Source organism: Hypanus sabinus, chromosome 4 (genome assembly GCF_030144855.1).
Source record: "Hypanus sabinus isolate sHypSab1 chromosome 4, sHypSab1.hap1, whole genome shotgun sequence".
In the NCBI taxonomy this organism is placed as follows: domain Eukaryota; kingdom Metazoa; phylum Chordata; class Chondrichthyes; order Myliobatiformes; family Dasyatidae; genus Hypanus; species Hypanus sabinus.
This window is the reverse complement of record NC_082709.1, coordinates 24,803,248-24,816,040: the sequence shown is the minus strand read 5'-3', so window position 1 is coordinate 24,816,040 and position 12,793 is coordinate 24,803,248. Positions and strand designations below refer to the sequence as shown.

Below are 12,793 nucleotides of genomic sequence, written 5' to 3'. Positions count from 1 at the left end.
AAGTCAACTTCCACTGCCATTCCAAGTCATTAATGACTTATGTTAACATCATGAGTGTTTAAAAACTCTCTCTCATCTCTTGTTAATTTTGCTATCCACTTTAAACCTACGTCTAGTTATTGAATTTTCTAGGAATGAAATCTTTGTTTACTTTAGCAAAACCTTTGAATACCTCTATCAAATCTCTCCTTATCCCCTCTATCCTAGACAGATGAAAATCATTTGTCTATTTGCTCCATATATCTGAGGAATTGTGGAATTATGTGCATTCTAGAAAATCCCAGCATTCCCAGCCCTTGTACATCTAAAATTCCTGACGAAGGGTCTCGGCCCGAAACGTTGACTGTTCATTACAACAGATGCTGCCCGACCCACTGAGTTCATCCAGCTTGTTTGTACGTGTTGATTTGACCACAGCATCAGCAGTGTACTTTGAGTATACATCTAAAATTTGATGCCTAGAATTGACCTTAAATGTCCAGCTGAGCCTTCAGTACAAATTCTTTGCTTCTCTCCTCTTACCTTTCTGCTCAGAAATCCCAAATGCCGTTATAAATAGCTTCCTCAAAATGGCTAATCCTCAAGAATATGCCTCTATTCTTGCATACTATTTAAAATAGCACTATTTAAATTCACTTTAATTATCAATATCAATTGATTCCTACCTGTGTTAAATATCATTCATTTACCTGCTCATTTCATTGGCTTCACTATGTTTTGCCCTCAATGTTTCAAACATTCTCAAGAACAGAAGTATCATGTCATGCGAATCACCAGAAAAGGCAATTGGTATATAGCAGAAAAATGTTTGGCCCAGAATAAGGAATACAAGGGTGATGTCAACAAGGTTAACAAAATACAATTGTTCTTTATGAAAAATTACAAATGAATCCTTGTCATTTTATCATTCAAAGTGTAGTTGGTAGTTGTTGGCTCGAAAGACAGTGGGGTAGACAGCTCATGGTGGTGTACTTCCTAGGATGGCTGAGGAGTCCCACTCGGCAGTGGCAGTCTTCCACAATGGCTGCAGGTGAAGGAAGGCAGGCAACTGGCCCTCTCAAAGTGAACAGTAATGGATAGTTCACACTTACTGTTACTTCAGTACCTAGTTACTACCAAAAGTAAAAAGATTTTTTTTTGCACTCTTAGTTCACTTTTGGTGTTCAGTAACCAAGGTATTCAGGTGCATGAATTCAAATGATATATCAAAATTAATTTTGCTTCTAATCTGAGGATTAACATTGCTGGTTAGTTCTATATATTATCAATATTTCAAAAGCTGGTATAAAGAAATTTGTGTGCCTATGCAGAAGAAAAACCCTCATGTAACGTTCCAGGAGAGATGTTTAATATAGTTCATATTATGAAATTCAATTTATTTTCAATATGTGATATCAGTTCATCTGTCAATGGCAGTTATGCACTTTTCACAAGTGCCAATCAAAGTGTCACAAAAGAACTGGATAAAAACTGATAGGGGTCCAGCTTATTCATGTAAAACCATCCCGGTACTCACACGATAACAGAACTACTGAATAATTGCAATGATCAACTCTTTGGTAAATCTCTAACAATCCAGACGTACTACATGAAAAAAATATTGAGATCTGCTTAAGGATTTTGAGACTTAAGGTCCAAATAATCCATTTTTCATGAGTTTCCCGCACTATACTGCAGCTCATTGTACATTTTTTAAAAAGAGAATCACTTAACTTCTATTTAATCAATTTTAACTGCAATCATGCTTGGGGAACTGGTTCATAAAGTGACCATCTGCTGAAATACTATTTTAACATCATTAATTTCTCGATCATATTAAGCAGCATTCTCCTACTCCACCATCATAGAAGCAGTGATGCAACTTATTTCATTTAGTCCCTTTACAATCTGAAAAAAACAGCTGTTACATCACCTCTTAACTTTCTATAATGCACTAATTAGTTCTTAAAATACAATTATCTTTCCCTATCTGTACCTCTTCAATGTTGCTATCTTCTTTTCATACAGCACTTACTTATTTAGTTTAAATGTGGTTTGCATCAATAATATATAAAACATCAAAATTACTACATTATTTTTGGGTCATGTTGATCAACGACTACCACCAGTTTCACTCACATCTAGAGTGACAAAGTGCAATCAGAGGTTGCTGATGCCAGAATCAACTCTTCCCTAAGCAAGGACCTAGACCTACTGCAATTTGCCTACCACTACAATTGGTCTATAGCGATACAATCTCACTGGCTCTATGCTCAGCTTTGGACCACATGGCCAACAGCAGTACCTACATCAGGCTGCTGTTTATTGATGACAGCTCAGCTTTCAACACCCTTATACCTTCAGTACTAATCAACTAGCACCAAATCCTTGGCATCTGTACATCCCTCTGCAACTGGATCCTTGACTTCCTCATCAGCAAAACAACAGTTAGTGCAGATCAGAAATAACATCTCTCTGTCAACACTGGAGACCTCATGAATACCCACTGCTCTACTCTATACACGACTGTGTGGCTAGGAACAGCTCAAATGCCATCTGAAAATTTGGGATGGCACAACTATCATAGGCAGAATTTCAGATAGAGATGAGGAGGTGTATAGGAGTGAGAAAGATAAGCTGCTTGAGCGGTGTCAAAACAACCTTACACTCAACATTCCTCAGTAAGACTAAGCAATTGATTGTGGACTTCAGGAAGGGGAAGTCAAGGGAACAAACACCAGTCCTTATCTAGGGGTCTACAGTGAAAAGGGTGAGCAATTTCAAGTTTCAATGTATCAACAACATTGGAGATCTATACTAGGCCCAACTTATTGAAGCAATTACAAAGACACAACAGTGGTAATATTTCATTAGGAGTTTGTGGAGATTTGGTATGGCTCCAAACACTCGTGCAAAATTTCTGCAGATGTACCATGGACAGCATTCAATCTGGCTGCATCACCATTTGGTATGGAAGGCCACTGTACAGGATTGGGAAAAGCTGCAGAAAGTTGCAAACTCAGTCAGCTCCATCATGGGCACCAGCCTCCCTAACATCGAGGACATCTGCGAAAGGCGATGCCTCAAAAAGGTAGCATCCATCATGAAGGACCGCCATTACCCAGGACATGCCGTCTTCTCATTGCTGCATTAAAGAGGAGATACAGGAACCTGAAGGTACAGGTTCCTAAACCTCAGTGTTTTAGTATTCTTCCCCTTCCACGATTAGATTTCTGAATACACAATGAACCCATGTGCACGAACTATTTCTTTTTGCACTACTTTCTTTGTTTAATTATATGGTGTGTGTGTGTTGTGCAAAAGTCTTAGACACACACACATAGCTAGGGTTCCATAGTAATTTTATGTATTACACAGTACTGCTGCCAAACAAAAAAAAACAAATTTCATCACATTTGAGGTTTCGATCAGCAACACACACAAAATGCTGGTGGAATGCAGCAGGCCAGGCAGCATCTAAAGGGAGAAGTGCCGTCAACGTTTCGGGCCGAGACCCTTCGTCAGGACTAACTGAAAGGAAAGGTAGTAAGAGATTTGAAAGTAGGAGGAGGGGAAATGTGAAATGATAGAAGACCGGAGGGGGTGGGGTGAAGCTGAGAGCCAAAAAGGTGATTGGCAAAAGGGATACTGAGCTAGAGAAGGGAAAGGATCATGGGACAGGAGGCTTAGGGAGAAAGAAAGGGGGAGGGCAGCACCAGAGGGAGATGGAAAACGGGCAGAAAGAGAGAAAAAACTAAATATATTGGGATGGGGTGACAAGGGGAGGGGCATTAATGGAAGATAGAGAAGTCAATGTTCATGCCATCAGGTTGGAGGCTACCCAGCCAGTATATAAGGTGTTGTTCCTCCAACCTGAGTGTGGCTTCATCTTGACAGTACAGAAGGCCATGGATAGACATATCAGAATGGGAATCGGACATGGGAGACCATTTCGCTGAACACCTACTCTCTCTCCACCAGAGAAAGCAGGATCTCCCAGTGGCCACACATTTTAATTCCACATCCCATTCCCATACCGGCTGGGTAGCCTCCAACCTGATGGCATGACCACTGACTTTTCTAACTTCCGTTAACGCCCCTCCCCTTCTTACCCCATCCCTGATATATTTAGTTTTTTTTCTCTCTCTGCCCATTCTCCATCTCCCTCTGGTGCTCCCCTCCCCCTTTCTTTCTACCTAAGCCTCCTGTCCCATGATCCTTTCCCTTCTCTAGCTCAGTATCCCTTTTGCCAATCACCTGTCTGGCTCTCAGCTTCACCTATTGGAATATAAAAGTTGCATTGTTTGTTGTGTACCAAAACTATGCAGTCAGCTTTGATGTAGATTATGCAGTCTGAGTTTCCTATTTGCTATGCATGTATCCAATTTAGTAGGAGAATGAAATCTTAAGAATGTAGAAGACAATGGTGTGTTAATGAAAGGTGTCTGAGTTTGCTATTTGCTATGCATGTATCCAATTTAGTAGGAGAATGAAATCTTAAGAATGTAGAAGACAATGGTGTGTTAATGAGAGGTAGCTAAGAAATGTAGATTAGAACATGATTAAAGTCAATAGGTAAAAACAATAGTGGCAGATGTACTTGTGATACGCAACTATAGACCAGATTGGATATGCTAATGCAACTAAACCAGGAGATCGCTATAAAAAATGCTATGTACAAGGATCAGTGGGCAATCAGTGACTAGCTCAATGACTGTCTCAGCTTTGATTTGCAAATTAAAGTTTAATACTTCTTGAAGAATCTTCTGCGTCTCCTGGTCGTTTGTGGGACACGAGAAACCACGACAAAATTGGCGACCGTGACAGGACCGGAAAGAGAACCGGGGAAAGGAAATGGCAGATTGGGGATGCTTCCCAGTCCTCTAGGGACCCCCACAAGGCTAACAGAATTAAGGGTGCACCCAAACAAAAGGTAAGCACTTTTGGCGACAATTTGGACTAATATTTTGTTGGTTTTGGGGAGGTCTTGGGAGTCTCAGAAGTGTGGAACCACTGCCGAAGGGTCTCCGGTCCAAAGAATCTGGCAGAATTGGGGGTTAACAGGAGGCTCAGAGGATTGATCAAGAACACTGCAGTGAGGGTAAGTACAAATAAGCTAATAAGAAGTGAAGAAAAATTCCACGTGATGTTGGTAAGTCCCTGTGGATACCGCTTTGTATGAAACGAAGGTCTGAACGGGCAGGGAAAGGAAAATAGAGAAAATCCTCGTGGATTAAGAGATAAGGGTCTGAATAGACGAGGTACAAAGAGAAAGTTCTGTGGATACCACTCTGAATAGAGGTCTGTGCGGGCAGAACAGAATAGGAAACTGTAGCGCCTCATTTCCTAGCGTATCCGAACCGACTCACAATTAGATAGCCTACGGGGGTTTGCGAGCACAGAGCTTTGGAGCCTCTTCGCCATGGGGGGCCGGTTGACAGAGGCTTAAAAGTGAGGCTGAAGTTTTCGAATAAAGTTTTTCCTTCGAATGCAGTTACCGACTCCGTGTCGTAATTTTAGCGCTGCTTGTAGCACACCGCTACAATTGGTGACCCCGACGGTCCAAACGATTTTTGGACCAGAAATGACCGACGCCGCCTCTGTTCATGCGGTTTCGTTGAAACTGCCGGGTTTCTGGACACAGCGCCCGGACCTATGGTTCCAGCAAGCCGAAGCCCAATTCCACGTTCGCCGGATCACCTCAGAAGACACCCGCTACTACTACGTGGTGGGCTCCCTCGACCAGGACACAGCTGCCCAGGTCGCGGAGTTCGTACAGTCGCCCCCGGCAGACGGCAAGTACACGGAATTCAAAGCCCTGCTCCTCAGGACTTTCGGGCTCTCACGGCGCGAGCGGGCTGCCCGTTTACTGCACCTGGATGGCTTGGGAGACAGACCTCCATCGGCTTTAATGAATGAGATGTTGTCTCTGGCCAAGGGACACACAGGCCTCATGTTTGAGCAGGCATTCCTGGAGCAGCTGCCCGAGGACATACGCCTGCTGCTGTCCGACGCGGATTTCAGTGACCCCCGGAAGGTGGCAGCCCGGGCGGACTTGCTGTGGAACGCCAAAAAGGTGAGCGGGGCGTCCATCGCACAGATCTCCCAGCCACGCTCCCGGCAGCAAACCAGTCCAGGCCCGGCCGCAGAGCCCACTAACCCCCGGCCCAATGACCACTGGTACTTCTACCACCAGCGGTGGGGCGCAGAAGCCCGCCGTTGCCGCCCGCCCTGCAAGTTCCCGGGAAACGCCAGGGCCAGCCGCCGCTGATGGCTACGGCGGCTGGCCATCGGGATAGCCTCCTGTATGTGTGGGATAGCAGGTCGGGACGCCGGTTTTTGGTCGATACTGGGGCTGAGATCAGCGTTTTACCTCCGACGAGTTACGACACCCGCAGCAGGGCAGCAGGGACCTATGGCACCCGTCAGGTGCAGCTACTGTTCGGCCCCAGCCAGTTCACGTGGGACTTCACACTGGCCGCCGTAGCCCAACCGCTTCTGGGTGCGGATTTTTTGCGAGCTCACAGCCTGCTGGTTGACCTGCCCAGGAGGAGACTGGTACACGCCGAGACCTTTCAGACGTTCTCCCTGGGCGCGGCCCAGTTGCCAGCCCCTCACCTCGGCTCCATCACGCTGTCCGACAACGACTTCACCAGGGTCCTGGCGGAGTTCCCATCGGTTCTGGCACCGCAGTTCACAGCAGCCATGCCCAGGCACGGCGTACAGCACCACATCCCGACACAGGGACCACCCCTTCATGCCCGTGCTCGGCGGCTTCCCCCGGACAAGCTCCGACTGGCGAAGGAGGAGTTCCAGAGAATGGAGGAATTGGGGATCATCCGGCGGTCCGACAGCCCCTGGGCTTCCCCCCTGCACATGGTGCCCAAAGCGACGGGGGGCTGGAGACCGTGCGGCGACTACCGCAGGCTGAACGAGGCTACCACACCGGACCGCTACCCTGTGCCACACATTCAGGACTTTGCGGCAAACCTGCACGGCGCCCGGATCTTCTCCAAGGTCGACCTTGTCCGAGGGTACCATCAAATCCCGATGCATCCTGACGACGTCCCCAAAACGGCTCTCATCACCCCGTTTGGCCTCTTCGAGTTCCTCCGCATGCCGTTCGGCCTGAAGAATGCCGCACAGACGTTCCAGCGGTTAATGGACGCGGTGGGACGGGACCTGGACTTCGCGTTCATCTATTGGATGACATCCTCATAGCCAGCGGCAGTCGTCAGGAGCATCTGTCCCACCTCCGTCAACTCTGCGCCCGACTGAGTGAGTACGGTCTTACAATCAACCCTGCCAAATGCCAGTTCGGACTTGATACCATTGACTTCCTGGGCCACAGGATTACTAAAGACGGGGCAGCCCCTCTGCCCGCTAAGGTAGATGCGGTCCGCCACTTCCCCCGACCCACCACGATCAAAGGCCTTCAGGAATTCGTAGGTATGGTCAATTTCTACCACCGCTTCCTCCCTTCAGCTGCCCGGATCATGCGCCCCCTGTTCGCCCTGATGTCGGGTCCGAGCAAGGACATTACCTGGGACGAGGAGTCCGCCGCCGCTTTCGTTCAAACGAAGGAAGCTTTGGCTGACGCCGCAATGCTAGTACATCCCAGAATGGACACCCCTACCGCCCTCACAGTGGACGCATCAAACACGGCAGTCGGTGGGGTGCTGGAGCAGCTCATCGCAGGTCGCTGGCAACCCCTGGCGTTTTTCAGCAAACACCTGCGGCCACCCGAGCTCAAGTACAGTGCTTTTGACTGGGAACTGTTGGCGCTCTACCTGGCAATCCGGCATTTCAGGTACTTCCTAGAAGGTCGGCCCTTCACCGCGTTCACGGACCACAAACCGCTTACCTTTGCGTTTACGAAAGCATCCGACCCCTGGTCATCCCGCCAGCAACGCCACCTGTCCTACATCTCTGAATACACAACGGATGTCCGGCACGTCTCGGGTAAGGACAATGTCGTGGCGGATGCGCTCTCTCGCCCTACCGTTCATGCCCTTTCCCAAGGGGTAGACTTTGAGGCACTGGCAGAGGCACAGCAGGTAGATGAGGAGATTCCGAGTTACAGGACTGCAGTCTCTGGTTTGCAGCTCCAGGACCTCCCCGTGGGCCCAGGTGAGAGGACCCTACTCTGTGACGTCGCCACCGACCAGCCCCGTCCGGTCGTCCCCGCAGCCTGGCGGCGACGTGTTTTCGACTCCATTCATAACTTGGCGCATCCCTCCATCCGGACAACTGTCCGGCTGGTTTCCAGCAGGTTCGTTTGGCACGGTCTCCGCAAACAGGTCAGTGAATGGGCCAGAACGTGCATGCACTGCCAGACGGCCAAGGTTCAGCGGCACACCAAAGCCCCACCGCAGCAGTTCCATCCCGCCCACCGGCGTTTCGACCACATTCATGTGGATATCGTGGGCCCCCTGCCAGTGTCGCGCGGAGCGCGTTACCTCCTGACTATCGTGGACCGGTTCACAAGATGGCCAGAGGCGGTCCCGCTCACCGACACCACCTCCGAATCTTGCGCCCGAGCCCTGCTCGCCACCTGGATATCCCGCTTTGGTGTACCAGCCCACATTACCTCCGACAGAGGCGCCCAGTTCACCTCCAGCCTGTGGTCAGCTATGGCCAGCCTTTTGGGGACTCAGCTGCACCACACCACTGCCTACCACCCACAGTCGAACGGGCTAGTGGAGCGTTTCCACCGTCACCTGAAGTCGGCCCTCATGGCCCGCCTGCGAGGAGCCAACTGGGCGGACGAGCTTCCCTGGGTCCTTCTCGGCATCCGCACAGCGCCCAAGGACGACCTGCACGCCTCGTCGGCCGAGTTGGTATACGGCGCGCCCCTGGCCGTCCCCGGGGAGTTCCTACCAGCCCCGAGGGGGCAAGAGGAAGAACCCGCTGCAGTCCTGGGCAGACTTCGCGAGAAGCTCGGTAACCTGGCCCCCATACCCACTTCACAGCATGGGCGGCACCTGACCTGCGTACCCAAAGACCTACGGAACTGTAAGTTTGTGTTTGTACGAAGGGGCGGGCATCGGCCACCGCTGCAGCGGCCATACGAGGGGCCGTTTACGGTGCTCCGGAACAACGGGTCCACGTTCGTGCTGGACGTTGGGGGGAAGGAGGAGGTTTTCACGGTGGACCGCCTCAAGCCGGCCCATGTGGACCTGGCGCAACCGGCCGAGTTTCCGGTGCCTCGGCGCAGAGGCCGACCTCCCAAGCAGGTTCTGGCCCAGGCTGTGGACATTGGGGGGTGTATCGCCGGTTCTGGGGGGGGGTTATGTAGCGCCTCATTTCCTAGCGTATCCGAACCGACTCACAATTAGATAGCCTACGGGGGTTTGCGAGCACAGAGCTTTGGAGCCTCTTCGCCATGGGGGGCCGGTTGACAGAGGCTTAAAAGTGAGGCTGAAGTTTTCGAATAAAGTTTTTCCTTCGAATGCAGTTACCGACTCCGTGTCGTAATTTTAGCGCTGCTTGTAGCACACCGCTACAATAGGAAACAAGGACAGTCCAATATAGTTTAAAGCGCTGGTAGATAGATCATAGACTAGGCATAGAATTAGAGTAAATAATAATATCCAGTAAATGAACTGTTAATCTCTGAAATACCTTAAAAAGACAGAACAACATTACAGCTAAAGGAACGGCAGTAGAGATTCTGAGCAAAAAAATCCCGGTAAATAAATATGAGATCACAAAAACTTCAGAAAAATGGGAAAAGAGAACCAAAACCTGGTCACAAAATGGCCAAGAGAAGGAACGTTTGATGTAAGCTTGTGCAAAGAAATGGAGGCACTAATTAAAAATTACAAACCAAAAGATAAATCTAAGAAAAGAGGGCAAAAAAGAGAACGAGAAATGGAAGTGCTAACTCTTCAGAACGGAGGGAGAAAGGCTGAGGAGGACAGGTAGAATATTGATTACAAGCGAGGAAGACACTAAGGTACTGGAGAAACAGCCTGTTAGAGAGAGGGGAAGGTACAGTGAGAAGCTGGCTTCAGCTCCGTACCCGGATGTGAAAGAAACAGTAAAGCCCCCTCCCTATAATGAGGAAGCAACCCCTAAGCAGTGCCCCCTGCTGACGGGAACAGTAAACATGCAGGGAGAAGTACAGGTTTGGGATAATGAGGAGGAAAAAAGACAATACAAGAAGGAAAAAGCGGCGATATGGAAGGAGATACAGGCAGAAAGGATAAAGGTGGAACAGGCAAAGCGAGAAATGAAAGAAGAGATTGAACGGATGAAATACTTGAGAGAGGGAAAGCAGTATGAGGAGTATCGGTTATACCATAGAAATAAACAGACTAGAAAAGAAAATGGCTCATCAGGGCAGGAAGAGATGAGGCATTCAAGAGGAAGTGGAAAAAAGTTAGGAGATGAGAGTCTTGGAGAAACACAAGAGAGAAGGGAATCAAGCACGAGTAAGGATCAAGAGGAGTCCCTGCCACAGGTGTACAGACACGAACAGGAAGAAAGAGAAGGTGACTCATTGGAGGAGCAAGAGTTAAGTGGAGAGAGAGAGGATGCGAGAATTTGTGGGTAAGAGGTAGGAGGCAGAAGCCTAGAAGAGCAGAAGGAGGCGGTAGGGGAGCGACTTGCGGAAGTAGAGAGAGAGAGCCAGATAAGTTATTGAGAGGGGATTGCCAGAGGAGATGCAAAAAATACTCCAGGGGCCAACCAAGTATTGAATCAGGACAGAAAGGAAGGACTCCACAGGGAGACTGAGGGAAGAAGAGGACCCCGGAGAAATTTGTGTGGGAGGCAGTAAAGACATACCCTGAGACAGATGGGGAGTCAGGCGAGGAGGAGAGCCAGGGCAGGTGGGAAGGAGGAGGAAGAATGATGCCGTTGTTAGTTAAAGGATCAGGACAAGTGCAGTATATCCCTTGGGGATCCCAGGATCTAGAAGGGCTGAAAAACACTGCCAAATCTACATGAAGGAGCAGGGAAATGGATTAGAGCTTTTGAAGAAGAAACGGCTGAACGATTATTGGCTATGGGAGATTTGAAGGCACTATTGATAAGGTTGATGGGAACCTCCAAATTTAACGAACTAATGGAAATGGCTGGTATAGTAAACTCGAATGACCCGAGAACTGATGGAGACAGGTTTGACAGAATGAGGCAGAGGGTATGGCAGGCCACAGGAAGCTTTATCCACCCAAAGTGGACCCCAAAGCCTTAAAGGGGGATCCACTGGAAGGCACTGAAAACCCAGCAGCCTACGTAGAAAACCAGTTGAAAAGGTGGAGACTGGAGACTGAGCAAGAGGTGGAAAATAGTTTATTTATCACCACACTGTTCCAACATAGCATTTTGGATGTAATGCCTCCGCAAGTAAAATCCAAACTGGAGGAAGTGGCTGGGCTGGCGTCAATGACCCCACAAGAATTTAGAGACCACGTAGTCCATGTGGTTGAGAAATACCGGAAAGACAAACGAAGGTTGGCTGAGCAGCAGGAAGAGGTGCAAAGAACGTTAATACAAATGCAGCTCAAAGAAGGAAAAAGAGAAAAGCAAAAAGATGCTGCCAGGAACCACCAGTCCGAGTACAGCCATCAAACTGGAGGAAGCACCGCTATATGGAGGAACCGATCATACTGTAAGACAAGGGCCGGAAAACCCCATTCCAATAATCAACGTCTTTGGGGAGCATTCCCACAAATGCCTTATCAGGAACAGACTAAATTCAAACAGCCCAGACAGGACTGGAAGTCCCAAGGAGGGGGACAGGGGAGCTATGGGCAGAGGGGACCAGTGAGGAAACGGGGGAAAGAGAGGTAGAGAGACTGTGCTGGGGATGTAATCAGCCAGGTCACATGAGAAGAGATTGTCCGTTTACACCATGGCCTGTCACACACCAGCAGGAACCGATAAGAAGGGAACTAAAGTTTAGCCAAGGACAGGCCCCCACAGGCCCAAGCGGACCTGTGAACCCTTATGCGAGGTATTAGGGGTGCCCCGAGAACTCGACTGGGGACATTACCCAATGATAACAAGGGAGGCAGACGAAGAACCCATTGTTCAGGTTATTTTAGAAGTGCAACTGACACCAATGATGATAGATACTGGAGCCACGTACACTTGTGTACAGCCACAGTATGCCCTTCACCTTCCCATGTCAGGAAAGTTTATTAAGACGGTAGGGTTCTCGGGGAAAACGCAGTTGACAGTGCACGGCTCCAGTGCAGTTGGGAATGGGAAATAAAGGAATTGTTTTGCCGGTGCTAGTATTTAAAGGAACTCCGATTAATTTGTTAGGCAGAGATGCCTTATTGAAACTGGAATTAAAATTAGAATGCACCAGAAATGGGCTGAGTGTGGAAAGAGCAGGGGCTCAATTGATGGTGCGAGAAGACAAGAAGGCTAATGTCTTTTGGATAGGAGACATCGCAGATCAGATTCAGGAAACCTGGGAAAAATGGAAAAAGGGCGTGCAGGCTATATTACCCAGGGCTGTAATGCCCAAATCTGAGCTACATTGTACAGTGATTTTTGATGAGACAGAACAGGGAGTTAGAGGAGAGATGGCACCTGGAGGCATGTACCCAACAGCACCTGGAAGGGGAGGCTGTGATAATTGGAAAGCAAGGGGCAGCTTTACAAGTTAAGTGGAACACCTTTTTAGAAAAATGGTACAGGATATCGGAGGCTGCGCCCCACGTAACGTTGTTGGTAAACAAGGGATATCAGTCTAAAGACTTAGGACCCTTAGTTAAGAGTGCTGAAACCATAACAGTGTGGAGGAAAATCACGCTACAGGTGTGAATATCAGAAGACAAAAATTGCATTAAAATAA

At 48.6% G+C, this 12,793-nt stretch overlaps 1 protein-coding gene across 3 annotated transcripts in view; it reads right to left on the bottom strand.

The window, feature by feature from the left end:
- LOC132392580 (cytoplasmic dynein 1 intermediate chain 2-like) overlaps window positions 1–12,793 on the bottom strand; it is a 113,222-nt gene that overhangs the window by 77,576 nt on the left and 22,853 nt on the right. The gene's annotated exons all lie outside the window — the stretch shown is intronic.